A 25899-nucleotide genomic window follows, 5' to 3' on the forward strand; every position below is an offset into this window, starting at 1 on the left:
AATCATATAGGAAATTAATTTTCTCATGTTAGTAAACAAAATGCTTAGCAGAAAGGGAGATGCCACCATGAATGTTTGAACCCTGGGTCATATAGTTTACTTAGAGTCTCTTCCAAGGTCCATCAGGGTATTGGGTTCAAAGTAAGGCAAAGGTTAGAATCCCAGTGTGGACTAGCAGTGTTTATTTGAGGTTGATGTAAAAACTTTGCTGGGACTTGCACAAGTTGTAAGAAAAGAGTTAGCGTCATTAACATTGTGGTGAAAGCTCAGCAAAAGCAGCCACCTTTGTAGCTGTAAACAGTCAAGGGCAGGGATTGAATGATAAGCATGAGTGAGGAAGCACAGGCTTTTGCAAAGTCTCCGAGGACATTTACAACAAGAGGAGCAAATACTCTACAGAAGTGACAAGAACAGAGCTCAACGACCATGAAGGAATATCAAACCCTCAATCTTCTGATCCGAAGTCAGACGCCTTATCCATTAGGCCACGCGGTCTCATGCCTCTTTATGAAGAAACCATTTTCCACTGGAAACAGCCACCGCATAGGAAAAGACGCTCAAGGAGCACAAAGGATTTCATTTGTTAGAGCAGGCACATGACTCTGCTGTCTAAGGTATTGCAGTGATCCAAAATGGCAGTTTGATGAGTGTTTTCAGAGAAAAAACATGCCTTGCAGTGTTCATGAAGTCTTCTAGGCTAAGTTTGTGGTTGTCTCTTCTCTGTTAAGTATAGTCATTGTGCCAGTTGCATGGGCACATAGTACACCGCTTGTCAGGATGGCCGAGTGGTCTAAGGCGCCAGACTCAAGAGGCTTCTCTTCCCTTCTCATGGGCCTTCTGGTCTCTGAATGGAGGCGTGGGTTCAAATCCCACTTCTGACAGAGCTTTTTCACTTTGTCCATCATGGCACATTGGTCGGGCCTGCCAAAACAAGCTCTTGGGTCTTTTCGTTTACTAGGCTCTTCAAAGGGCCTTCTCAACAGCAACCTCACATGGACTTTTGGAAAATCTCGCAGAAAAGGAACAAGGCCGACTTTTTTCTACAAGCTTTCTAACACACGTTTTACAAACTGACAAATTCCATCCCCTTTGGCACACCTACAGTCATATGGGTTAGCTCATCTTCTCTTCTAGTTCACTTCATCAGGATCAGAAGCTTTGGAGGCAATTTGTTTTGCTAAATCTTAAAAGGTTAGTGTACAGGTAAAGTGACAAATATGTAAGGAGACCGAACTCAGGAGATAGGTTTTGGCAATAACTTACAGGTCTTCCCTGTATGTTCTGACCTTTGGTGAAAGAGGTGGGGTTATTCCCTCTTCTGACAAGACTCATTTGTTGAAATTTCAACGGACCCTTCCTTGAAAAGAGTTCAGGTTGCAAGAAAACCAATTGCAGTGTTCCATTTGCGGTGTGGATCATATCTTTTCAGAGGAAATGACAGACATACTTTGCAAATTTCAGGCAAGAACTCTTCATATAAATTGGGAACCGAGGCAACCTTTTGAAATTGTTGAGCTTGCAACAAGAAGGAATCGCATCGTGCCACTTGACATGCTGTGTCTGCACCTTTGTAAAAGTCTGGCTTACAGCAGAATTGCAGACAAGGATTTCCTAAATCATATAGGAAATTCATTTTCTCATGTTAGTAAACAAAATGCTTAGCAGAAAGGGAGATGCCACCATGAATGTTTGAACCCTGGGTCATATAGTTTACTTAGAGTCTCTTCCAAGGTCCATCAGGGTATTGGGTTCAAAGTAAGGCAAAGGTTAGAATCCCAGTGTGGACTAGCAGTGTTTATTTGAGGTTGATGTAAAAACTTTGCTGGGACTTGCACAAGTTGTAAGAAAAGAGTTAGCGTCATTGACATTGTGGTGAAAGCTCAGCAAAAGCAGCCACCTTTGTAGCTGTAAACAGTCAAGGGCAGGGATTGAATGATAAGCATGAGTGAGGAAGCACAGGCTTTTGCAAAGTCTCCGAGGACATTTACAACAAGAGGAGCAAATACTCTACAGAAGTGACAAAAACAGAGCTCAACGACCACGAAGGGACACGAACTCTCAATCTTCTGATCCGAAGTCAGACGCCTTATCCATTAGGCCACGCGGTCTCATGCCTCTTTATGAAGAAACCATTTTCCACTGGAAACAGCCACCGCATAGGAAAAGACACTCAAGGAGCACAAAGGATTTCATTTGTTAGAGCAGGCACATGACATTGCTGTCTAAGGTATTGCAGTGATCCAAAATGGCAGTTTGATGAGTGTTTTCAGAGAAAAAACATGCCTTGCAGTGTTCATGAAGTCTTCTAGGCTAAGTTTGTGGTTGCCTCTTCTCTGTTAAGTATAGTCATTGTGCCAGCTGCATGGGCACATAGTACACTGCTTGTCAGGATGGCCGAGTGGTCTAAGGCGCCAGACTCAAGAGGCGTCTCTCCCCTTCTCATGGGCCTTCTGGTCTCCGAATGGAGGTGTGGGTTCAAATCCCACTTCTGACAGAGCTTTTTCACTTTGTCCATCATGGCACATTGGTCGGGCCTGCCAAAACAAGCTCTTGGGTCTTTTCGTTTACTAGGCTCTTCAAAGGGCCTTCTCAACAGCAACCTCACATGGACTTTTGGAAAATCTCGCAGAAAAGGAACAAGGCCGACTTTTTTCTACAAGCTTTCTTACACACGTTTTACAAACTGACAAATTCCATCCCCTTTGGCACACCTACAGTCATATGGGTTAGCTCATCTTCTCTTCTAGTTCACTTCATCAGGATCAGAAGCTTTGGAGGCAATTTGTTTTGCTATATCTTAAAAGGTTAGTGTACAGGTAAAGTGACAAATATGTAAGGAGACCAAACTCAGGAGATAGGTTTTGGCAATAACTTACAGGTCTTCCCTGTATCTTCTGACCTTTGGTGAAAGAGGTGGGGTTATTCCCTCTTCTGACAAGACTCATTTGTTGAAATTTCAACTGACCCTTCCTTGAAAAGAGTTCAGGTTGCAAGAAAACCAATTGCAGTGTTCCATTTGCGGTGTGGATCATATCTTTTCAGAGGAAATGACAGACACACTTTCCAAATTTCAGGCAAGAACTCTTCATATAAATTGGGAACCGAGGCAACCTTTTGAAATTGTTGAGCTTGCAACAAGAAGGAATCGCATCGTGCCACTTGACATGCTGTGTCTGCACCTTTGTAAAAGTCTGGCTTACAGCAGAATTGCAGACAAGGATTTCCTAAATCATATAGGAAATTCATTTTCTCATGTTAGTAAACAAAATGCTTAGCAGAAAGGGAGATGCCACCATGAATGTTTGAACCCTGGGTCATATAGTTTACTTAGAGTCTCTTCCAAGGTCCATCAGGGTAATGGGTTCAAAGTAAGGCAAAGGTTAGAATCCCAGTGTGGACTAGCAGTGTTTATTTGAGGTTGATGTAAAAACTTTGCTGGGACTTGCACAAGTTGTAAGAAAAGAGTTAGCATCATTAACATTGTGGTGAAAGCTCAGCAAAAGCAGCCACCTTTGTAGCTGTAAACAGTCAAGGGCAGGGATTGAATGATAAGCATGAGTGAGGAAGCACAGGCTTTTGCAAAGTCTCCGAGGACATTTACAACAAGAGGAGCAAACACTCTACAGAAGTGACAAGAACAAAGCTCAACAACCGCAAAGGGACTCAAACCCTCAATCTTCTGATCCGAAGTCAGACGCCTTATCCATTAGGCCACGCGGTCTCATGCCTCTTTATGAAGAAACCATTTTCCACTGGAAAAAGCCACCGCATAGGAAAAGACGCTCAAGGAGCACAAAGGATTTCATTTGTTAGAGCAGGCACATGACATTGCTGTCTAAGGTATTGCAGTGATCCAAAATGGCAGTTTGATGAGTGTTTTCAGAGAAAAAACATGCCTTGCAGTGTTCATGAAGTCTTCTAGGCTAAGTTTGTGGTTTTCTCTTCTCTGTTAAGTATAGTCATTGTGCCAGCTGCATGGGCACATAGTACACCGCTTGTCAGGATTGCCGAGTGGTCTAAGGCGTTAAACTCAAGAGGCTTCTCTTCCCTTCTCATGGGCCTTCTGGTCTCCGAATGGAGGTGTGGGTTCAAATCCCACTTCTGACACAGCTTTTTCACTTTGTCCATCATGGCACATTGGTCGGGCCTGCCAAAACAAGCTCTTGGGTCTTTTCGTTTACTAGGCTCTTCAAAGGGCCTTCTCAACAGCAACCTCACATGGACTTTTGGAAAATCTCGCAGAAAAGGAACAAGGCCGACTTTTTTCTACAAGCTTTCTAACACACGTTTTACAAACTGACAAATTCCATCCCCTTTGGCACACCTACAGTCATATGGGTTAGCTCATCTTCTCTTCTAGTTCACTTCATCAGGATCAGAAGCTTTGGAGGCAATTTGTTTTGCTAAATCTTAAAAGGTTAGTGTACAGGTAAAGTGACAAATATGTAAGGAGACCGAACTCAGGAGATAGGTTTTGGCAATAACTTACAGGTCTTCCCTGTATGTTCTGACCTTTGGTGAAAGAGGTGGGGTTATTCCGTCTTCTGACAAGACTCATTTGTTGAAATTTCAACGGACCCTTCCTTGAAAAGAGTTCAGGTTGCAAGAAAACCAATTGCAGTGTTCCATTTGCGGTGTGGATCATATCTTTTCAGAGGAAATGACAGACATACTTTCCAAATTTCAGGCAAGAACTCTTCATATAAATTGGGAACCGAGGCAACCTTTTGAAATTGTTGAGCTTGCAACAAGAAGGAATCGCATCGTGCCACTTGACATGCTGTGTCTGCACCTTTGTAAAAGTCTGGCTTACAGCAGAATTGCAGACAATGATTTCCTAAATCATATAGGAAATTAATTTTCTCATGTTAGTAAACAAAATGCTTAGCAGAAAGGGAGATGCCACCATGAATGTTTGAACCCTGGGTCATATAGTTTACTTAGAGTCTCTTCCAAGGTCCATCAGGGTATTGGGTTCAAAGTAAGGCAAAGGTTAGAATCCCAGTGTGGACTAGCAGTGTTTATTTGAGGTTGATGTAAAAACTTTGCTGGGACTTGCACAAGTTGTAAGAAAAGAGTTAGCGTCATTGACATTGTGGTGAAAGCTCAGCAAAAGCAGCCACCTTTGTAGCTGTAAACAGTCAAGGGCAGGGATTGAATGATAAGCATGAGTGAGGAAGCACAGGCTTTTGCAAAGTCTCTGAGGACATTTACAACAAGAGGAGCAAATACTCTACAGAAGTCACAAGAACAGAGCTTAACGACCACGAAGGGACTCGAACTCTCAATCTTCTGATTCAAAGTCAGACACCTTATCCATTAGGCCACGCGGTCTCATGCCTCTTTATGAAGAAACCATTTTCCACTGGAAACAGCCACCGCATAGGAAAAGACGCTCAAGGAGCACAAAGATTTCATTTGTTAGAGCAGGCACATGACATTGCTGTCTAAGGTATTGCAGTGATCCAAAATGGCAGTTTGATGAGTGTTTTCAGAGAAAAAACATGCCTTGCAGTGTTCATGAAGTCTTCTAGGCTAAGTTTGTGGTTGTCTCTTCTCTGTTAAGTATAGTCATTGTGCCAGCTGCATGGGCACATAGTACACCGCTTGTCAGGATGGCCGAGTGGTCTAAGGCGCCAAACTCAAGAATCTTCTCTTCCTTTCTCATGGGCCTTCTGGTCTCCGAATGGAGGCGTGGGTTCAAATCCCACTTCTGACAGAGCTTTTTCACTTTGTCCATCATGGCACATTGGTCGGGCCTGCCAAAACAAGCTCTTGGGTCTTTTCGTTTACTAGGCTCTTCAAAGGGCCTTCTCAACAGCAACCTCACATGGACTTTTGGAAAATCTCGCAGAAAAGGAACAAGGCCGACTTTTTTCTACAAGCTTTCTAACACACGTTTTACAAACTGACAAATTCCATCCCCTTTGGCACACCTACAGTCATATGGGTTAGCTCATCTTCTCTTCTAGTTCACTTCATCAGGATCAGAAGCTTTGGAGGCAATTTGTTTTGCTAAATCTTAAAAGGTTAGTGTACAGGTAAAGTGACAAATATGTAAGGAGACCGAACTCAGGAGATAGGTTTTGGCAATAACTTACAGGTCTTCCCTCTATGTTCTGACCTTTGGTGAAAGAGGTGGGGTTATTCCCTCTTCTGACAAGACTCATTTGTTGAAATTTCAACGGACCCTTCCTTGAAAAGAGTTCAGGTTGCAAGAAAACCAATTGCAGTGTTCCATTTGCGGTGTGGATCATATCTTTTCAGAGGAAATGACAGACATACTTTCCAAATTTCAGGCAAGAACTCTTCATATAAATTGGGAACCGAGGCAACCTTTTGAAATTGTTGAGCTTGCAACAAGAAGGAATCGCATCGTGCCACTTGACATGCTGTGTCTGCACCTTTGTAAAAGTCTGGCTTACAGCAGAATTGCAGACAATGATTTCCTAAATCATATAGGAAATTAATTTTCTCATGTTAGTAAACAAAATGCTTAGCAGAAAGGGAGATGCCACCATGAATGTTTGAACCCTGGGTCATATAGTTTACTTAGAGTCTCTTCCAAGGTCCATCAGGGTATTGGGTTCAAAGTAAGGCAAAGGTTAGAATCCCAGTGTGGACTAGCAGTGTTTATTTGAGGTTGATGTAAAAACTTTGCTGGGACTTGCACAAGTTGTAAGAAAAGAGTTAGCGTCATTGACATTGTGGTGAAAGCTCAGCAAAAGCAGCCACCTTTGTAGCTGTAAACAGTCAAGGGCAGGGATTGAATGATAAGCATGAGTGAGGAAGCACAGGCTTTTGCAAAGTCTCTGAGTACATTTACAACAAGAGGAGCAAATACTCTACAGAAGTCACAAGAACAGAGCTTAACGACCACGAAGGGACTCAAACTCTCAATCTTCTGATTCAAAGTCAGACGCCTTATCCATTAGGCCACGCGGTCTCATGCCTCTTTATGAAGAAACCATTTTCCACTGGAAACAGCCACCGCATAGGAAAAGACGCTCAAGGAGCACAAAGATTTCATTTGTTAGAGCAGGCACATGACATTGCTGTCTAAGGTATTGCAGTGATCCAAAATGGCAGTTTGATGAGTGTTTTCAGAGAAAAAACATGCCTTGCAGTGTTCATGAAGTCTTCTAGGCTAAGTTTGTGGTTTTCTCTTCTCTGTTAAGTATAGTCATTGTGCCAGCTGCATGGGCACATAGTACACCGCTTGTCAGGATGGCCGAGTGGTCTAAGGCGCCAAACTCAAGAATCTTCTCTTCCCTTCTCATGGGCCTTCTGGTCTCCGAATGGAGGCGTGGGTTCAAATCCCACTTCTGACAGAGCTTTTTCACTTTGTCCATCATGGCACATTGGTCGGGCCTGCCAAAACAAGCTCTTGGGTCTTTTCGTTTACTAGGCTCTTCAAAGGGCCTTCTCAACAGCAACCTCACATGGACTTTTGGAAAATCTCGCAGAAAAGGAACAAGGCCGACTTTTTTCTACAAGCTTTCTAACACACGTTTTACAAACTGACAAATTCCATCCCCTTTGGCACACCTACAGTCATATGGGTTAGCTCATCTTCTCTTCTAGTTCACTTCATCAGGATCAGAAGCTTTGGAGGCAATTTGTTTTGCTAAATCTTAAAAGGTTAGTGTACAGGTAAAGTGACAAATATGTAAGGAGACCGAACTCAGGAGATAGGTTTTGGCAATAACTTACAGGTCTTCCCTCTATGTTCTGACCTTTGGTGAAAGAGGTGGGGTTATTCCGACTTCTGACAAGACTCATTTGTTGAAATTTCAACGGACCCTTCATTGAAAAGAGTTCAGGTTGCAAGAAAACCAATTGCAGTGTTCCATTTGCGGTGTGGATCATATCTTTTCAGAGGAAATGACAGACATACTTTCCAAATTTCAGGCAAGAACTCTTCATATAAATTGGGAACCGAGGCAACCTTTCGAAATTGTTGAGCTTGCAACAAGAAGGAATCGCATCGTGCCACTTGACATGCTGTGTCTGCACCTTTGTAAAAGTCTGGCTTACAGCAGAATTGCAGACAAGGATTTCCTAAATCATATAGGAAATTCATTTTCTCATGTTAGTAAACAAAATGCTTAGCAGAAAGGGAGATGCCACCATGAATGTTTGAACCCTGGGTCATATAGTTTACTTAGAGTCTCTTCCAAGGTCCATCAGGGTATTGGGTTCAAAGTAAGGCAAAGGTTAGAATCCCAGTGTGGACCAGCAGTGTTTATTTGAGGTTGATGTAAAAACTTTGCTGGGACTTGCACAAGTTGTAAGAAAAGAGTTAGCGTCATTAACATTGTGGTGAAAGCTCAGCAAAATCAGCCACCTTTGTAGCTGTAAACAGTCAAGGGCAGGGATTGAATGATAAGCATGAGTGAGGAAGCACAGGCTTTTGCAAAGTCTCCGAGGACATTTACAACAAGAGGAGCAAACACTCTACAGAAGTGACAAGAACAGAGCTCAACGACCGCGAAGGGACTCAAACCCTCAATCTTCTGATCCGAAGTCAGACGCCTTATCCATTAGGCCACGCGGTCTCATGCCTCTTTATGAAGAAACAGCCACCGCATAGGAAAAGACGCTCAAGGAGCACAAAGGATTTCATTTGTTAGAGCAGGCACATGACATTGCTGTCTAAGGTATTGCAGTGATCCAAAATGGCAGTTTGATGAGTGTTTTCAGAGAAAAAACATGCCTTGCAGTGTTCATGAAGTCTTCTAGGCTAAGTTTGTGGTTGTCTCTTCTCTGTTAAGTATAGTCATTGTGCCAGCTGCATGGGTACATAGTATACCGCTTGTCAGGATGGCCGGGTGGTCTAAGGCGCCAGACTCAAGAGGCTTCTCTTCCCTTCTCATGGGCCTTCTGGTCTCCAAATGGAAGCGTGGGTTCAAATCCCTCTTCTGACAGAGCTTTTTCACTTTGTCTATTATGGCACATTGGTCGGGCCTGCCAAAACAAGCTCTTGGGTCTTTTCGTTTACTAGGCTCTTCAAAGGGCCTTCTCAACAGCAACCTCACATGGACTTTTGGAAAATCTCGCAGAAAAGGAACAAGGCCGACTTTTTTCTACAAGCTTTCTAACACACGTTTTACAAACTGACAAATTCCATCCCCTTTGGCACACCTAAAGTCATATGGGTTAGCTCATCTTCTCTTCTAGTTCACTTCATCAGGATCAGAAGCTTTGGAGGCAATTTGTTTTGCTAAATCTTAAAAGGTTAGTGTACAGGTAAAGTGACAAATATGTAAGGAGACCGAACTCAGGAGATAGGTTTTGGCAGTAACTTACAGGTCTTCCCTGTATGTTCTGACCTTTGGTGAAAGAGGTGGGGTTATTCCCTCTTCTGACAAGACTCATTTGTTGAAATTTCAACGGACCCTTCCTTGAAAAGAGTTCAGGTTGCAAGAAAACCAATTGCAGTGTTCCATTTGCGGTGTGGATCATATCTTTTCAGAGGAAATGACAGACATACTTTGCAAATTTCAGGCAAGAACTCTTCATATAAATTGGGAACCGAGGCAACCTTTTGAAATTGTTGAGCTTGCAACAAGAAGGAATCGCATCGTGCCACTTGACATGCTGTGTCTGCACCTTTGTAAAAGTCTGGCTTACAGCAGAATTGCAGACAAGGATTTCCTAAATCATATAGGAAATTCATTTTCTCATGTTAGTAAACAAAATGCTTAGCAGAAAGGGAGATGCCACCATGAATGTTTGAACCCTGGGTCATATAGTTTACTTAGAGTCTCTTCCAAGGTCCATCAGGGTATTGGGTTCAAAGTAAGGCAAAGGTTAGAATCCCAGTGTGGACTAGCAGTGTTTATTTGAGGTTGATGTAAAAACTTTGCTGGGACTTGCACAAGTTGTAAGAAAAGAGTTAGCGTCATTGACATTGTGGTGAAAGCTCAGCAAAAGCAGCCACCTTTGTAGCTGTAAACAGTCAAGGGCAGGGATTGAATGATAAGCATGAGTGAGGAAGCACAGGCTTTTGCAAAGTCTCCGAGGACATTTACAACAAGAGGAGCAAATACTCTACAGAAGTGACAAGAACAGAGCTCAACGACCACAAAGGTACGCGAACTCTCAATCTTCTGATCCGAAGTCAGACGCCTTATCCATTAGGCCACGCGGTCTCATGCCTCTTTATGAAGAAACCATTTTCCACTGGAAACAGCCACCGCATAGGAAAAGACACTCAAGGAGCACAAAGGATTTCATTTGTTAGAGCAGGCACATGACATTGCTGTCTAAGGTATTGCAGTGATCCAAAATGGCAGTTTGATGAGTGTTTTCAGAGAAAAAACATGCCTTGCAGTGTTCATGAAGTCTTCTAGGCTAAGTTTGTGGTTTTCTCTTCTCTGTTAAGTATAGTCATTGTGCCAGCTGCATGGGCACATAGTACACCGCTTGTCAGGATGGCTGAGTGGTCTAAGGCGCCAAACTCAAGAGTCTTCTCTTCTCTTCTCATGGGCCTTCTGGTCTCTGAATGGAGGCGTGGGTTCAAATCCCATTTCTGACAGAGCTTTTTCACTTTGTCCATCATGGCACATTGGTCGGGCCTGCCAAAACAAGCTCTTGGGTCTTTTCGTTTACTAGGCTCTTCAAAGGGCCTTCTCAACAGCAACCTCACATGGACTTTTGGAAAATCTCGCAGAAAAGGAACAAGGCCGACTTTTTTCTACAAGCTTTCTAACACACGTTTTACAAACTGACAAATTCCATCCCCTTTGGCACACCTACAGTCATATGGGTTAGCTCATCTTCTCTTCTAGTTCACTTCATCAGGATCAGAAGCTTTGGAGGCAATTTGTTTTGCTAAATCTTAAAAGGTTAGTGTACAGGTAAAGTGACAAATATGTAAGGAGACCGAACTCAGGAGATAGGTTTTGGCAATAACTTACAGGTCTTCCCTCTATGTTCTGACCTTTGGTGAAAGAGGTGGGGTTATTCCGTCTTCTGACAAGACTCATTTGTTGAAATTTCAACGGACCCTTCCTTGAAAAGAGTTCAGGTTGCAAGAAAACCAATTGCAGTGTTCCATTTGCGGTGTGGATCATATCTTTTCAGAGGAAATGACAGACATACTTTCCAAATTTCAGGCAAGAACTCTTCATATAAATTGGGAACCGAGGCAACCTTTCGAAATTGTTGAGCTTGCAACAAGAAGGAATCGCATCGTGCCACTTGACATGCTGTGTCTGCACCTTTGTAAAAGTCTGGCTTACAGCAGAATTGCAGACAAGGATTTCCTAAATCATATAGGAAATTCATTTTCTCATGTTAGTAAACAAAATGCTTAGCAGAAAGGGAGATGCCACCATGAATGTTTGAACCCTGGGTCATATAGTTTACTTAGAGTCTCTTCCAAGGTCCATCAGGGTATTGGGTTCAAAGTAAGGCAAAGGTTAGAATCCCAGTGTGGACTAGCAGTGTTTATTTGAGGTTGATGTAAAAACTTTGCTGGGACTTGCACAAGTTGTAAGAAAAGAGTTAGCGTCATTAACATTGTGGTGAAAGCTCACCAAAAGCAGCCACCTTTGTAGCTGTAAACAGTCAAGGGCAGGGATTGAATGATAAGCATGAGTGAGGAAGCACAGGCTTTTGCAAAGTCTCCGAGGACATTTACAACAAGAGGAGCAAACACTCTACAGAAGTGACAAGAACAAAGCTCAACAACCGCAAAGGGACTCAAACCCTCAATCTTCTGATCTGAAGTCAGACGCCTTATCCATTAGGCCACGCGGTCTCATGCCTCTTTATGAAGAAACCATTTTCCACTGGAAACAGCCACCGCATAGGAAAAGACGCTCAAGGAGCACAAAGGATTTCATTTGTTAGAGCAGGCACATGACATTGCTGTCTAAGGTATTGCAGTGATCCAAAATGGCAGTTTGATGAGTGTTTTCAGAGAAAAAACATGCCTTGCAGTGTTCATGAAGTCTTCTAGGCTAAGTTTGTGGTTTTCTCTTCTCTGTTAAGTATAGTCATTGTGCCAGCTGCATGGGCACATAGTACACCGCTTGTCAGGATTGCCGAGTGGTCTAAGGCGTCAAACTCAAGAGGCTTCTCTTCCCTTCTCATGGGCCTTCTGGTCTCCGAATGGAGGCGTGGGTTCAAATCCCACTTCTGACACAGCTTTTTCACTTTGTCCATCATGGCACATTGGTCGGGCCTGCCAAAACAAGCTCTTGGGTCTTTTCGTTTACTAGGCTCTTCAAAGGGCCTTCTCAACAGCAACCTCACATGGACTTTTGGAAAATCTCGCAGAAAAGGAACAAGGCCGACTTTTTTCTACAAGCTTTCTAACACACGTTTTACAAACTGACAAATTCCATCCCCTTTGGCACACCTACAGTCATATGGGTTAGCTCATCTTCTCTTCTAGTTCACTTCATCAGGATCAGAAGCTTTGGAGGCAATTTGTTTTGCTAAATCTTAAAAGGTTAGTGTACAGGTAAAGTGACAAATATGTAAGGAGACCGAACTCAGGAGATAGGTTTTGGCAATAACTTACAGGTCTTCCCTGTATGTTCTGACCTTTGGTGAAAGAGGTGGGGTTATTCCGTCTTCTGACAAGACTCATTTGTTGAAATTTCAACGGACCCTTCCTTGAAAAGAGTTCAGGTTGCAAGAAAACCAATTGCAGTGTTCCATTTGCGGTGTGGATCATATCTTTTCAGAGGAAATGACAGACATACTTTCCAAATTTCAGGCAAGAACTCTTCATATAAATTGGGAACCGAGGCAACTTTTTGAAATTGTTGAGCTTGCAACAAGAAGGAATCGCATCGTGCCACTTGACATGCTGTGTCTGCACCTTTGTAAAAGTCTGGCTTACAGCAGAATTGCAGACAATGATTTCCTAAATCATATAGGAAATTAATTTTCTCATGTTAGTAAACAAAATGCTTAGCAGAAAGGGAGATGCCACCATGAATGTTTGAACCCTGGGTCATATAGTTTACTTAGAGTCTCTTCCAAGGTCCATCAGGGTATTGGGTTCAAAGTAAGGCAAAGGTTAGAATCCCAGTGTGGACTAGCAGTGTTTATTTGAGGTTGATGTAAAAACTTTGCTGGGACTTGCACAAGTTGTAAGAAAAGAGTTAGCGTCATTGACATTGTGGTGAAAGCTCAGCAAAAGCAGCCACCTTTGTAGCTGTAAACAGTCAAGGGCAGGGATTGAATGATAAGCATGAGTGAGGAAGCACAGGCTTTTGCAAAGTCTCCGAGGACATTTACAACAAGAGGAGCAAATACTCTACAGAAGTAACAAGAACAGAGCTCAACGACCACGAAGGGACTCGAACCCTCAATCTTCTGATCCGAAGTCAGACGCCTTATCCATTAGGCCACGCGGTCTCATTCCTCTTTATGAAGAAACCATTTTCCACTGGAAACAGCCACCGCATAGGAAAAGACGCTCAAGGAGCACAAAGATTTCATTTGTTAGAGCAGGCACATGACATTGCTGTCTAAGGTATTGCAGTGATCCAAAATGGCAGTTTGATGAGTGTTTTCAGAGAAAAAACATGCCTTGCAGTGTTCATGAAGTCTTCTAGGCTAAGTTTGTGGTTGTCTCTTCTCTGTTAAGTATAGTCATTGTGCCAGCTGCATGGGCACATAGTACACCGCTTGTCAGGATGCCCGAGTGGTCTAAGGCGCCAGACTCAAGAGTCTTCTCTTCCCTTCTCATGGGCCTTCTGGTCTCCGAATGGAGGCGTGGGTTCAAATCCCACTTCTGACAGAGCTTTTTTACTTTGTCCATCATGGTACATTGGTCGGGACTGCCAAAACAAGCTCTTGGGTCTTTTCGTTTACTAGGCTCTTCAAAGGGCCTTCTCAACAGCAACCTCACATGGACTTTTGGAAAATCTCGCAGAAAAGGAACAAGGCCGACTTTTTTCTACAAGCTTTCTAACACACGTTTTACAAACTGACAAATTCCATCCCCTTTGGCACACCTACAGTCATATGGGTTAGCTCATCTTCTCTTCTAGTTCACTTCATCAGGATCAGAAGCTTTGGAGGCAATTTGTTTTGCTAAATCTTAAAAGGTTAGTGTACAGGTAAAGTGACAAATATGTAAGGAGACCGAACTCAGGAGATAGGTTTTGGCAATAACTTACAGGTCTTCCCTCTATGTTCTGACCTTTGGTGAAAGAGGTGGGGTTATTCCCTCTTCTGACAAGACTCATTTGTTGAAATTTCAACGGACCCTTCCTTGAAAAGAGTTCAGGTTGCAAGAAAACCAATTGCAGTGTTCCATTTGCGGTGTGGATCATATCTTTTCAGAGGAAATGACAGACATACTTTCCAAATTTCAGGCAAGAACTCTTCATATAAATTGGGAACCGAGGCAACCTTTTGAAATTGTTGAGCTTGCAACAAGAAGGAATCGCATCGTGCCACTTGACATGCTGTGTCTGCACCTTTGTAAAAGTCTGGCTTACAGCAGAATTGCAGACAATGATTTCCTAAATCATATAGGAAATTAATTTTCTCATGTTAGTAAACAAAATGCTTAGCAGAAAGGGAGATGCCACCATGAATGTTTGAACCCTGGGTCATATAGTTTACTTAGAGTCTCTTCCAAGGTCCATCAGGGTATTGGGTTCAAAGTAAGGCAAAGGTTAGAATCCCAGTGTGGACTAGCAGTGTTTATTTGAGGTTGATGTAAAAACTTTGCTGGGACTTGCACAAGTTGTAAGAAAAGAGTTAGCGTCATTGACATTGTGGTGAAAGCTCAGCAAAAGCAGCCACCTTTGTAGCTGTAAACAGTCAAGGGCAGGGATTGAATGATAAGCATGAGTGAGGAAGCACAGGCTTTTGCAAAGTCTCTGAGTACATTTACAACAAGAGGAGCAAATACTCTACAGAAGTCACAAGAACAGAGCTTAACGACCACGAAGGGACTCAAACTCTCAATCTTCTGATTCAAAGTCAGACGCCTTATCCATTAGGCCACGCGGTCTCATGCCTCTTTATGAAGAAACCATTTTCCACTGGAAACAGCCACCGCATAGGAAAAGACGCTCAAGGAGCACAAAGATTTCATTTGTTAGAGCAGGCACATGACATTGCTGTCTAAGGTATTGCAGTGATCCAAAATGGCAGTTTGATGAGTGTTTTCAGAGAAAAAACATGCCTTGCAGTGTTCATGAAGTCTTCTAGGCTAAGTTTGTGGTTTTCTCTTCTCTGTTAAGTATAGTCATTGTGCCAGCTGCATGGGCACATAGTACACCGCTTGTCAGGATGGCCGAGTGGTCTAAGGCGCCAAACTCAAGAATCTTCTCTTCCCTTCTCATGGGCCTTCTGGTCTCCGAATGGAGGCGTGGGTTCAAATCCCACTTCTGACAGAGCTTTTTCACTTTGTCCATCATGGCACATTGGTCGGGCCTGCCAAAACAAGCTCTTGGGTCTTTTCGTTTACTAGGCTCTTCAAAGGGCCTTCTCAACAGCAACCTCACATGGACTTTTGGAAAATCTCGCAGAAAAGGAACAAGGCCGACTTTTTTCTACAAGCTTTCTAACACACGTTTTACAAACTGACAAATTCCATCCCCTTTGGCACACCTACAGTCATATGGGTTAGCTCATCTTCTCTTCTAGTTCACTTCATCAGGATCAGAAGCTTTGGAGGCAATTTGTTTTGCTAAATCTTAAAAGGTTAGTGTACAGGTAAAGTGACAAATATGTAAGGAGACCGAACTCAGGAGATAGGTTTTGGCAATAACTTACAGGTCTTCCCTCTATGTTCTGACCTTTGGTGAAAGAGGTGGGGTTATTCCGACTTCTGACAAGACTCATTTGTTGAAATTTCAACGGACCCTTCATTGAAAAGAGTTCAGGTTGCAAGAAAACCAATTGCAGTGTTCCATTTGCGGTGTGGATCATATCTTTTCAGAGGAAATGACAGACATACTTTCCAAATTTCAGGCAAGAACTCTTCATATAAATTGGGAACCGAGGCAACCTTTCGAAATTGTTGAGCTTGCAACAAGAAGGAATCGCATCGTGCCACTTGACATGCTGTGTCTGCACCTTTGTAAAAGTCTGGCTTACAGCAGAATTGCAGACAAGGATTTCCTAAATCATATAGGAAATTCATTTTCTCATGTTAGTAAACAAAATGCTTAGCAGAAAGGGAGATGCCACCATGAATGTTTGAACCCTGGGTCATATAGTTTACTTAGAGTCTCTTCCAAGGTCCATCAGGGTATTGGGTTCAAAGTAAGGCAAAGGTTAGAATCCCAGTGTGGACCAGCAGTGTTTATTTGAGGTTGATGTAAAAACTTTGCTGGGACTTGCACAAGTTGTAAGAAAAGAGTTAGCGTCATTAACATTGTGGTGAAAGCTCAGCAAAATCAGCCACCTTTGTAGCTGTAAACAGTCAAGGGCAGGGATTGAATGATAAGCATGAGTGAGGAAGCACAGGCTTTTGCAAAGTCTCCGAGGACATTTACAACAAGAGGAGCAAACACTCTACAGAAGTGACAAGAACAGAGCTCAACGACCGCGAAGGGACTCAAACCCTCAATCTTCTGATCCGAAGTCAGACGCCTTATCCATTAGGCCACGCGGTCTCATGCCTCTTTATGAAGAAACAGCCACCGCATAGGAAAAGACGCTCAAGGAGCACAAAGGATTTCATTTGTTAGAGCAGGCACATGACATTGCTGTCTAAGGTATTGCAGTGATCCAAAATGGCAGTTTGATGAGTGTTTTCAGAGAAAAAACATGCCTTGCAGTGTTCATGAAGTCTTCTAGGCTAAGTTTGTGGTTGTCTCTTCTCTGTTAAGTATAGTCATTGTGCCAGCTGCATGGGTACATAGTACACCGCTTGTCAGGATGGCCGGGTGGTCTAAGGCGCCAGACTCAAGAGGCTTCTCTTCCCTTCTCATGGGCCTTCTGGTCTCCAAATGGAAGCGTGGGTTCAAATCCCACTTCTGACAGAGCTTTTTCACTTTGTCTATTATGGCACATTGGTCGGGCCTGCCAAAACAAGCTCTTGGGTCTTTTCGTTTACTAGGCTCTTCAAAGGGCCTTCTCAACAGCAACCTCACATGGACTTTTGGAAAATCTCGCAGAAAAGGAACAAGGCCGACTTTTTTCTACAAGCTTTCTAACACACGTTTTACAAACTGACAAATTCCATCCCCTTTGGCACACCTAAAGTCATATGGGTTAGCTCATCTTCTCTTCTAGTTCACTTCATCAGGATCAGAAGCTTTGGAGGCAATTTGTTTTGCTAAATCTTAAAAGGTTAGTGTACAGGTAAAGTGACAAATATGTAAGGAGACCGAACTCAGGAGATAGGTTTTGGCAGTAACTTACAGGTCTTCCCTGTATGTTCTGACCTTTGGTGAAAGAGGTGGGGTTATTCCCTCTTCTGACAAGACTCATTTGTTGAAATTTCAACGGACCCTTCCTTGAAAAGAGTTCAGGTTGCAAGAAAACCAATTGCAGTGTTCCATTTGCGGTGTGGATCATATCTTTTCAGAGGAAATGACAGACATACTTTGCAAATTTCAGGCAAGAACTCTTCATATAAATTGGGAACCGAGGCAACCTTTTGAAATTGTTGAGCTTGCAACAAGAAGGAATCGCATCGTGCCACTTGACATGCTGTGTCTGCACCTTTGTAAAAGTCTGGCTTACAGCAGAATTGCAGACAAGGATTTCCTAAATCATATAGGAAATTCATTTTCTCATGTTAGTAAACAAAATGCTTAGCAGAAAGGGAGATGCCACCATGAATGTTTGAACCCTGGGTCATATAGTTTACTTAGAGTCTCTTCCAAGGTCCATCAGGGTATTGGGTTCAAAGTAAGGCAAAGGTTAGAATCCCAGTGTGGACTAGCAGTGTTTATTTGAGGTTGATGTAAAAACTTTGCTGGGACTTGCACAAGTTGTAAGAAAAGAGTTAGCGTCATTGACATTGTGGTGAAAGCTCAGCAAAAGCAGCCACCTTTGTAGCTGTAAACAGTCAAGGGCAGGGATTGAATGATAAGCATGAGTGAGGAAGCACAGGCTTTTGCAAAGTCTCCGAGGACATTTACAACAAGAGGAGCAAATACTCTACAGAAGTGACAAGAACAGAGCTCAACGACCACAAAGGTACGCGAACTCTCAATCTTCTGATCCGAAGTCAGACGCCTTATCCATTAGGCCACGCGGTCTCATGCCTCTTTATGAAGAAACCATTTTCCACTGGAAACAGCCACCGCATAGGAAAAGACACTCAAGGAGCACAAAGGATTTCATTTGTTAGAGCAGGCACATGACATTGCTGTCTAAGGTATTGCAGTGATCCAAAATGGCAGTTTGATGAGTGTTTTCAGAGAAAAAACATGCCTTGCAGTGTTCATGAAGTCTTCTAGGCTAAGTTTGTGGTTTTCTCTTCTCTGTTAAGTATAGTCATTGTGCCAGCTGCATGGGCACATAGTACACCGCTTGTCAGGATGGCTGAGTGGTCTAAGGCGCCAAACTCAAGAGTCTTCTCTTCTCTTCTCATGGGCCTTCTGGTCTCTGAATGGAGGCGTGGGTTCAAATCCCATTTCTGACAGAGCTTTTTCACTTTGTCCATCATGGCACATTGGTCGGGCCTGCCAAAACAAGCTCTTGGGTCTTTTCGTTTACTAGGCTCTTCAAAGGGCCTTCTCAACAGCAACCTCACATGGACTTTTGGAAAATCTCGCAGAAAAGGAACAAGGCCGACTTTTTTCTACAAGCTTTCTAACACACGTTTTACAAACTGACAAATTCCATCCCCTTTGGCACACCTACAGTCATATGGGTTAGCTCATCTTCTCTTCTAGTTCACTTCATCAGGATCAGAAGCTTTGGAGGCAATTTGTTTTGCTAAATCTTAAAAGGTTAGTGTACAGGTAAAGTGACAAATATGTAAGGAGACCGAACTCAGGAGATAGGTTTTGGCAATAACTTACAGGTCTTCCCTCTATGTTCTGACCTTTGGTGAAAGAGGTGGGGTTATTCCGTCTTCTGACAAGACTCATTTGTTGAAATTTCAACGGACCCTTCCTTGAAAAGAGTTCAGGTTGCAAGAAAACCAATTGCAGTGTTCCATTTGCGGTGTGGATCATATCTTTTCAGAGGAAATGACAGACATACTTTCCAAATTTCAGGCAAGAACTCTTCATATAAATTGGGAACCGAGGCAACCTTTCGAAATTGTTGAGCTTGCAACAAGAAGGAATCGCATCGTGCCACTTGACATGCTGTGTCTGCACCTTTGTAAAAGTCTGGCTTACAGCAGAATTGCAGACAAGGATTTCCTAAATCATATAGGAAATTCATTTTCTCATGTTAGTAAACAAAATGCTTAGCAGAAAGGGAGATGCCACCATGAATGTTTGAACCCTGGGTCATATAGTTTACTTAGAGTCTCTTCCAAGGTCCATCAGGGTATTGGGTTCAAAGTAAGGCAAAGGTTAGAATCCCAGTGTGGACTAGCAGTGTTTATTTGAGGTTGATGTAAAAACTTTGCTGGGACTTGCACAAGTTGTAAGAAAAGAGTTAGCGTCATTAACATTGTGGTGAAAGCTCACCAAAAGCAGCCACCTTTGTAGCTGTAAACAGTCAAGGGCAGGGATTGAATGATAAGCATGAGTGAGGAAGCACAGGCTTTTGCAAAGTCTCCGAGGACATTTACAACAAGAGGAGCAAACACTCTACAGAAGTGACAAGAACAAAGCTCAACAACCGCAAAGGGACTCAAACCCTCAATCTTCTGATCCGAAGTCAGACGCCTTATCCATTAGGCCACGCGGTCTCATGCCTCTTTATGAAGAAACCATTTTCCACTGGAAACAGCCACCGCATAGGAAAAGACGCTCAAGGAGCACAAAGGATTTCATTTGTTAGAGCAGGCACATGACATTGCTGTCTAAGGTATTGCAGTGATCCAAAATGGCAGTTTGATGAGTGTTTTCAGAGAAAAAACATGCCTTGCAGTGTTCATGAAGTCTTCTAGGCTAAGTTTGTGGTTTTCTCTTCTCTGTTAAGTATAGTCATTGTGCCAGCTGCATGGGCACATAGTACACCGCTTGTCAGGATTGCCGAGTGGTCTAAGGCGTCAAACTCAAGAGGCTTCTCTTCCCTTCTCATGGGCCTTCTGGTCTCCGAATGGAGGCGTGGGTTCAAATCCCACTTCTGACACAGCTTTTTCACTTTGTCCATCATGGCACATTGGTCGGGCCTGCCAAAACAAGCTCTTGGGTCTTTTCGTTTACTAGGCTCTTCAAAGGGCCTTCTCAACAGCAACCTCACATGGACTTTTGGAAAATCTCGCAGAAAAGGAACAAGGCCGACTTTTTTCTACAAGCTTTCTAACACACGTTTTACAAACTGACAAATTCCATCCCCTTTGGCACACCTACAGTCATATGGGTTAGCTCATCTTCTCTTCTAGTTCACTTCATCAGGATCAGAAGCTTTGGAGGCAATTTGTTTTGCTAAATCTTAAAAGGTTAGTGTACAGGTAAAGTGACAAATATGTAAGGAGACCGAACTCAGGAGATAGGTTTTGGCAATAACTTACAGGTCTTCCCTGTATGTTCTGACCTTTGGTGAAAGAGGTGGGGTTATTCCGTCTTCTGACAAGACTCATTTGTTGAAATTTCAACGGACCCTTCCTTGAAAAGAGTTCAGGTTGCAAGAAAACCAATTGCAGTGTTCCATTTGCGGTGTGGATCATATCTTTTCAGAGGAAATGACAGACATACTTTCCAAATTTCAGGCAAGAACTCTTCATATAAATTGGGAACCGAGGCAACTTTTTGAAATTGTTGAGCTTGCAACAAGAAGGAATCGCATCGTGCCACTTGACATGCTGTGTCTGCACCTTTGTAAAAGTCTGGCTTACAGCAGAATTGCAGACAATGATTTCCTAAATCATATAGGAAATTAATTTTCTCATGTTAGTAAACAAAATGCTTAGCAGAAAGGGAGATGCCACCATGAATGTTTGAACCCTGGGTCATATAGTTTACTTAGAGTCTCTTCCAAGGTCCATCAGGGTATTGGGTTCAAAGTAAGGCAAAGGTTAGAATCCCAGTGTGGACTAGCAGTGTTTATTTGAGGTTGATGTAAAAACTTTGCTGGGACTTGCACAAGTTGTAAGAAAAGAGTTAGCGTCATTGACATTGTGGTGAAAGCTCAGCAAAAGCAGCCACCTTTGTAGCTGTAAACAGTCAAGGGCAGGGATTGAATGATAAGCATGAGTGAGGAAGCACAGGCTTTTGCAAAGTCTCCGAGGACATTTACAACAAGAGGAGCAAATACTCTACAGAAGTAACAAGAACAGAGCTCAACGACCACGAAGGGACTCGAACCCTCAATCTTCTGATCCGAAGTCAGACGCCTTATCCATTAGGCCACGCGGTCTCATTCCTCTTTATGAAGAAACCATTTTCCACTGGAAACAGCCACCGCATAGGAAAAGACGCTCAAGGAGCACAAAGATTTCATTTGTTAGAGCAGGCACATGACATTGCTGTCTAAGGTATTGCAGTGATCCAAAATGGCAGTTTGATGAGTGTTTTCAGAGAAAAAACATGCCTTGCAGTGTTCATGAAGTCTTCTAGGCTAAGTTTGTGGTTGTCTCTTCTCTGTTAAGTATAGTCATTGTGCCAGCTGCATGGGCACATAGTACACCGCTTGTCAGGATGCCCGAGTGGTCTAAGGCGCCAGACTCAAGAGTCTTCTCTTCCCTTCTCATGGGCCTTCTGGTCTCCGAATGGAGGCGTGGGTTCAAATCCCACTTCTGACAGAGCTTTTTTACTTTGTCCATCATGGTACATTGGTCGGGACTGCCAAAACAAGCTCTTGGGTCTTTTCGTTTACTAGGCTCTTCAAAGGGCCTTCTCAACAGCAACCTCACATGGACTTTTGGAAAATCTCGCAGAAAAGGAACAAGGCCGACTTTTTTCTACAAGCTTTCTAACACACGTTTTACAAACTGACAAATTCCATCCCCTTTGGCACACCTACAGTCATATGGGTTAGCTCATCTTCTCTTCTAGTTCACTTCATCAGGATCAGAAGCTTTGGAGGCAATTTGTTTTGCTAAATCTTAAAAGGTTAGTGTACAGGTAAAGTGACAAATATGTAAGGAGACCGAACTCAGGAGATAGGTTTTGGCAATAACTTACAGGTCTTCCCTGTATCTTCTGACCTTTGGTGAAAGAGGTGGGGTTATTCCGTCTTCTGACAAGACTCATTTGTTGAAATTTCAACGGACCCTTCCTTGAAAAGAGTTCAGGTTGCAAGAAAACCAATTGCAGTGTTCCATTTGCGGTGTGGATCATATCTTTTCAGAGGAAATGACAGACATACTTTCCAAATTTCAGGCAAGAACTCTTCATATAAATTGGGAACCGAGGCAACCTTTTGAAATTGTTGAGCTTGCAACAAGAAGGAATCGCATCGTGCCACTTGACATGTTGTGTCTGCACCTTTGTAAAAGTCTGGCTTACAGCAGAATTGCAGACAATGATTTCCTAAATCATATAGGAAATTAATTTTCTCATGTTAGTAAACAAAATGCTTAGCAGAAAGGGAGATGCCACCATGAATGTTTGAACCCTGGGTCATATAGTTTACTTAGAGTCTCTTCCAAGGTCCATCAGGGTATTGGGTTCAAAGTAAGGCAAAGGTTAGAATCCCAGTGTGGACTAGCAGTGTTTATTTGAGGTTGATGTAAAAACTTTGCTGGGACTTGCACAAGTTGTAAGAAAAGAGTTAGCGTCATTGACATTGTGGTGAAAGCTCAGCAAAAGCAGCCACCTTTGTAGCTGTAAACAGTCAAGGGCAGGGATTGAATGATAAGCATGAGTGAGGAAGCACAGGCTTTTGCAAAGTCTCCGAGGACATTTACAACAAGAGGAGCAAATACTCTACAGAAGTGACAAGAACAGAGCTCAACGACCACAAAGGTACGCGAACTCTCAATCTTCTGATCCGAAGTCAGACGCCTTATCCATTAGGCCACGCGGTCTCATGCCTCTTTATGAAGAAACCATTTTCCACTGGAAACAGCCACCGCATAGGAAAAGACACTCAAGGAGCACAAAGGATTTCATTTGTTAGAGCAGGCACATGACATTGCTGTCTAAGGTATTGCAGTGATCCAAAATGGCAGTTTGATGAGTGTTTTCAGAGAAAAAACATGCCTTGCAGTGTTCATGAAGTCTTCTAGGCTAAGTTTGTGGTTTTCTCTTCTCTGTTAAGTATAGTCATTGTGCCAGCTGCATGGGCACATAGTACACCGCTTGTCAGGATGGCTGAGTGGTCTAAGGCGCCAAACTCAAGAGTCTTCTCTTCCCTTCTCATGGGCCTTCTGGTCTCTGAATGGAGGCGTGGGTTCAAATCCCATTTCTGACAGAGCTTTTTCACTTTGTCCATCATGGCACATTGGTCGGGCCTGCCAAAACAAGCTCTTGGGTCTTTTCGTTTACTAGGCTCTTCAAAGGGCCTTCTCAACAGCAACCTCACATGGACTTTTGGAAAATCTCGCAGAAAAGGAACAAGGCCGACTTTTTTCTACAAGCTTTCTAACACACGTTTTACAAACTGACAAATTCCATCCCCTTTGGCACACCTACAGTCATATGGGTTAGCTCATCTTCTCTTCTAGTTCACTTCATCAGGATCAGAAGCTTTGGAGGCAATTTGTTTTGCTAAATCTTAAAAGGTTAGTGTACAGGTAAAGTGACAAATATGTAAGGAGACCGAACTCAGGAGATAGGTTTTGGCAATAACTTACAGGTCTTCCCTCTATGTTCTGACCTTTGGTGAAAGAGGTGGGGTTATTCCGTCTTCTGACAAGACTCATTTGTTGAAATTTCAACGGACCCTTCCTTGAAAAGAGTTCAGGTTGCAAGAAAACCAATTGCAGTGTTCCATTTGCGGTGTGGATCATATCTTTTCAGAGGAAATGACAGACATACTTTCCAAATTTCAGGCAAGAACTCTTCATATAAATTGGGAACCGAGGCAACCTTTCGAAATTGTTGAGCTTGCAACAAGAAGGAATCGCATCGTGCCACTTGACATGCTGTGTCTGCACCTTTGTAAAAGTCTGGCTTACAGCAGAATTGCAGACAAGGATTTCCTACATCATATAGGAAATTCATTTTCTCATGTTAGTAAACAAAATGCTTAGCAGAAAGGGAGATGCCACCATGAATGTTTGAACCCTGGGTCATATAGTTTACTTAGAGTCTCTTCCAAGGTCCATCAGGGTATTGGGTTCAAAGTAAGGCAAAGGTTAGAATCCCAGTGTGGACTAGCAGTGTTTATTTGAGGTTGATGTAAAAACTTTGCTGGGACTTGCACAAGTTGTAAGAAAAGAGTTAGCGTCATTAACATTGTGGTGAAAGCTCACCAAAAGCAGCCACCTTTGTAGCTGTAAACAGTCAAGGGCAGGGATTGAATGATAAGCATGAGTGAGGAAGCACAGGCTTTTGCAAAGTCTCCGAGGACATTTACAACAAGAGGAGCAAACACTCTACAGAAGTGACAAGAACAAAGCTCAACAACCGCAAAGGGACTCAAACCCTCAATCTTCTGATCCGAAGTCAGACGCCTTATCCATTAGGCCACGCGGTCTCATGCCTCTTTATGAAGAAACCATTTTCCACTGGAAACAGCCACCGCATAGGAAAAGACGCTCAAGGAGCACAAAGGATTTCATTTGTTAGAGCAGGCACATGACATTGCTGTCTAAGGTATTGCAGTGATCCAAAATGGCAGTTTGATGAGTGTTTTCAGAGAAAAAACATGCCTTGCAGTGTTCATGAAGTCTTCTAGGCTAAGTTTGTGGTTTTCTCTTCTCTGTTAAGTATAGTCATTGTGCCAGCTGCATGGGCACATAGTACACCGCTTGTCAGGATTGCCGAGTGGTCTAAGGCGTCAAACTCAAGAGGCTTCTCTTCCCTTCTCATGGGCCTTCTGGTCTCCGAATGGAGGCGTGGGTTCAAATCCCACTTCTGACACAGCTTTTTCACTTTGTCCATCATGGCACATTGGTCGGGCCTGCCAAAACAAGCTCTTGGGTCTTTTCGTTTACTAGGCTCTTCAAAGGGCCTTCTCAACAGCAACCTCACATGGACTTTTGGAAAATCTCGCAGAAAAGGAACAAGGCCGACTTTTTTCTACAAGCTTTCTAACACACGTTTTACAAACTGACAAATTCCATCCCCTTTGGCACACCTACAGTCATATGGGTTAGCTCATCTTCTCTTCTAGTTCACTTCATCAGGATCAGAAGCTTTGGAGGCAATTTGTTTTGCTAAATCTTAAAAGGTTAGTGTACAGGTAAAGTGACAAATATGTAAGGAGACCGAACTCAGGAGATAGGTTTTGGCAATAACTTACAGGTCTTCCCTGTATGTTCTGACCTTTGGTGAAAGAGGTGGGGTTATTCCGTCTTCTGACAAGACTCATTTGTTGAAATTTCAACGGACCCTTCCTTGAAAAGAGTTCAGGTTGCAAGAAAACCAATTGCAGTGTTCCATTTGCGGTGTGGATCATATCTTTTCAGAGGAAATGACAGACATACTTTCCAAATTTCAGGCAAGAACTCTTCATATAAATTGGGAACCGAGGCAACTTTTTGAAATTGTTGAGCTTGCAACAAGAAGGAATCGCATCGTGCCACTTGACATGCTGTGTCTGCACCTTTGTAAAAGTCTGGCTTACAGCAGAATTGCAGACAATGATTTCCTAAATCATATAGGAAATTAATTTTCTCATGTTAGTAAACAAAATGCTTAGCAGAAAGGGAGATGCCACCATGAATGTTTGAACCCTGGGTCATATAGTTTACTTAGAGTCTCTTCCAAGGTCCATCAGGGT

General features: G+C 42.9%; 24 non-coding genes across 24 annotated transcripts; 14 read left to right on the forward strand and 10 right to left on the reverse strand.

Annotated features, from left to right (window-relative positions):
- The first annotated feature begins 771 nt into the window (after positions 1–771).
- Positions 772–881, forward strand: TRNAL-CAA (transfer RNA leucine (anticodon CAA)). Its single transcript has 2 exons — positions 772–809; positions 836–881. It is a non-coding gene; the product is annotated as a tRNA-Leu (tRNA).
- Positions 882–2384: 1503 nt separating this feature from the next.
- On the forward strand, positions 2385–2494 carry TRNAL-CAA (transfer RNA leucine (anticodon CAA)). Its single transcript has 2 exons — positions 2385–2422; positions 2449–2494. It is a non-coding gene; the product is annotated as a tRNA-Leu (tRNA).
- A 1154-nt stretch (positions 2495–3648) lies between these two features.
- On the reverse strand, positions 3649–3721 carry TRNAR-UCG (transfer RNA arginine (anticodon UCG)). The gene has a single exon. It is a non-coding gene; the product is annotated as a tRNA-Arg (tRNA).
- Positions 3722–5261: 1540 nt separating this feature from the next.
- Positions 5262–5334, reverse strand: TRNAQ-UUG (transfer RNA glutamine (anticodon UUG)). The gene has a single exon. It is a non-coding gene; the product is annotated as a tRNA-Gln (tRNA).
- Positions 5335–5609: 275 nt separating this feature from the next.
- On the forward strand, positions 5610–5719 carry TRNAL-CAA (transfer RNA leucine (anticodon CAA)). The gene is made up of 2 exons: positions 5610–5647; positions 5674–5719. It is a non-coding gene; the product is annotated as a tRNA-Leu (tRNA).
- Positions 5720–6873: 1154 nt separating this feature from the next.
- TRNAQ-UUG (transfer RNA glutamine (anticodon UUG)) lies at positions 6874–6946 on the reverse strand. Its single transcript has one exon. It is a non-coding gene; the product is annotated as a tRNA-Gln (tRNA).
- A 275-nt stretch (positions 6947–7221) lies between these two features.
- TRNAL-CAA (transfer RNA leucine (anticodon CAA)) lies at positions 7222–7331 on the forward strand. The gene is made up of 2 exons: positions 7222–7259; positions 7286–7331. It is a non-coding gene; the product is annotated as a tRNA-Leu (tRNA).
- A 1154-nt stretch (positions 7332–8485) lies between these two features.
- Positions 8486–8558, reverse strand: TRNAR-UCG (transfer RNA arginine (anticodon UCG)). The gene has a single exon. It is a non-coding gene; the product is annotated as a tRNA-Arg (tRNA).
- A 1872-nt stretch (positions 8559–10430) lies between these two features.
- On the forward strand, positions 10431–10540 carry TRNAL-CAA (transfer RNA leucine (anticodon CAA)). The gene is made up of 2 exons: positions 10431–10468; positions 10495–10540. It is a non-coding gene; the product is annotated as a tRNA-Leu (tRNA).
- Positions 10541–12043: 1503 nt separating this feature from the next.
- Positions 12044–12153, forward strand: TRNAL-CAA (transfer RNA leucine (anticodon CAA)). Its single transcript has 2 exons — positions 12044–12081; positions 12108–12153. It is a non-coding gene; the product is annotated as a tRNA-Leu (tRNA).
- Positions 12154–13307: 1154 nt separating this feature from the next.
- On the reverse strand, positions 13308–13380 carry TRNAR-UCG (transfer RNA arginine (anticodon UCG)). The gene has a single exon. It is a non-coding gene; the product is annotated as a tRNA-Arg (tRNA).
- A 275-nt stretch (positions 13381–13655) lies between these two features.
- TRNAL-CAA (transfer RNA leucine (anticodon CAA)) lies at positions 13656–13765 on the forward strand. Its single transcript has 2 exons — positions 13656–13693; positions 13720–13765. It is a non-coding gene; the product is annotated as a tRNA-Leu (tRNA).
- Positions 13766–14919: 1154 nt separating this feature from the next.
- TRNAQ-UUG (transfer RNA glutamine (anticodon UUG)) lies at positions 14920–14992 on the reverse strand. Its single transcript has one exon. It is a non-coding gene; the product is annotated as a tRNA-Gln (tRNA).
- A 275-nt stretch (positions 14993–15267) lies between these two features.
- On the forward strand, positions 15268–15377 carry TRNAL-CAA (transfer RNA leucine (anticodon CAA)). Its single transcript has 2 exons — positions 15268–15305; positions 15332–15377. It is a non-coding gene; the product is annotated as a tRNA-Leu (tRNA).
- A 1154-nt stretch (positions 15378–16531) lies between these two features.
- Positions 16532–16604, reverse strand: TRNAR-UCG (transfer RNA arginine (anticodon UCG)). The gene has a single exon. It is a non-coding gene; the product is annotated as a tRNA-Arg (tRNA).
- Positions 16605–16863: 259 nt separating this feature from the next.
- On the forward strand, positions 16864–16973 carry TRNAL-CAA (transfer RNA leucine (anticodon CAA)). Its single transcript has 2 exons — positions 16864–16901; positions 16928–16973. It is a non-coding gene; the product is annotated as a tRNA-Leu (tRNA).
- Positions 16974–18476: 1503 nt separating this feature from the next.
- Positions 18477–18586, forward strand: TRNAL-CAA (transfer RNA leucine (anticodon CAA)). The gene is made up of 2 exons: positions 18477–18514; positions 18541–18586. It is a non-coding gene; the product is annotated as a tRNA-Leu (tRNA).
- A 1154-nt stretch (positions 18587–19740) lies between these two features.
- Positions 19741–19813, reverse strand: TRNAR-UCG (transfer RNA arginine (anticodon UCG)). The gene has a single exon. It is a non-coding gene; the product is annotated as a tRNA-Arg (tRNA).
- A 276-nt stretch (positions 19814–20089) lies between these two features.
- TRNAL-CAA (transfer RNA leucine (anticodon CAA)) lies at positions 20090–20199 on the forward strand. Its single transcript has 2 exons — positions 20090–20127; positions 20154–20199. It is a non-coding gene; the product is annotated as a tRNA-Leu (tRNA).
- Positions 20200–21353: 1154 nt separating this feature from the next.
- On the reverse strand, positions 21354–21426 carry TRNAR-UCG (transfer RNA arginine (anticodon UCG)). Its single transcript has one exon. It is a non-coding gene; the product is annotated as a tRNA-Arg (tRNA).
- Positions 21427–21701: 275 nt separating this feature from the next.
- On the forward strand, positions 21702–21811 carry TRNAL-CAA (transfer RNA leucine (anticodon CAA)). The gene is made up of 2 exons: positions 21702–21739; positions 21766–21811. It is a non-coding gene; the product is annotated as a tRNA-Leu (tRNA).
- Positions 21812–23314: 1503 nt separating this feature from the next.
- Positions 23315–23424, forward strand: TRNAL-CAA (transfer RNA leucine (anticodon CAA)). Its single transcript has 2 exons — positions 23315–23352; positions 23379–23424. It is a non-coding gene; the product is annotated as a tRNA-Leu (tRNA).
- A 1154-nt stretch (positions 23425–24578) lies between these two features.
- TRNAR-UCG (transfer RNA arginine (anticodon UCG)) lies at positions 24579–24651 on the reverse strand. The gene has a single exon. It is a non-coding gene; the product is annotated as a tRNA-Arg (tRNA).
- Positions 24652–24927: 276 nt separating this feature from the next.
- On the forward strand, positions 24928–25037 carry TRNAL-CAA (transfer RNA leucine (anticodon CAA)). Its single transcript has 2 exons — positions 24928–24965; positions 24992–25037. It is a non-coding gene; the product is annotated as a tRNA-Leu (tRNA).
- Positions 25038–25899: the final 862 nt, after the last annotated feature.

This window comes from Hyperolius riggenbachi, chromosome 8, assembly GCF_040937935.1.
Source record: "Hyperolius riggenbachi isolate aHypRig1 chromosome 8, aHypRig1.pri, whole genome shotgun sequence".
Lineage (NCBI taxonomy): Eukaryota > Metazoa > Chordata > Amphibia > Anura > Hyperoliidae > Hyperolius > Hyperolius riggenbachi.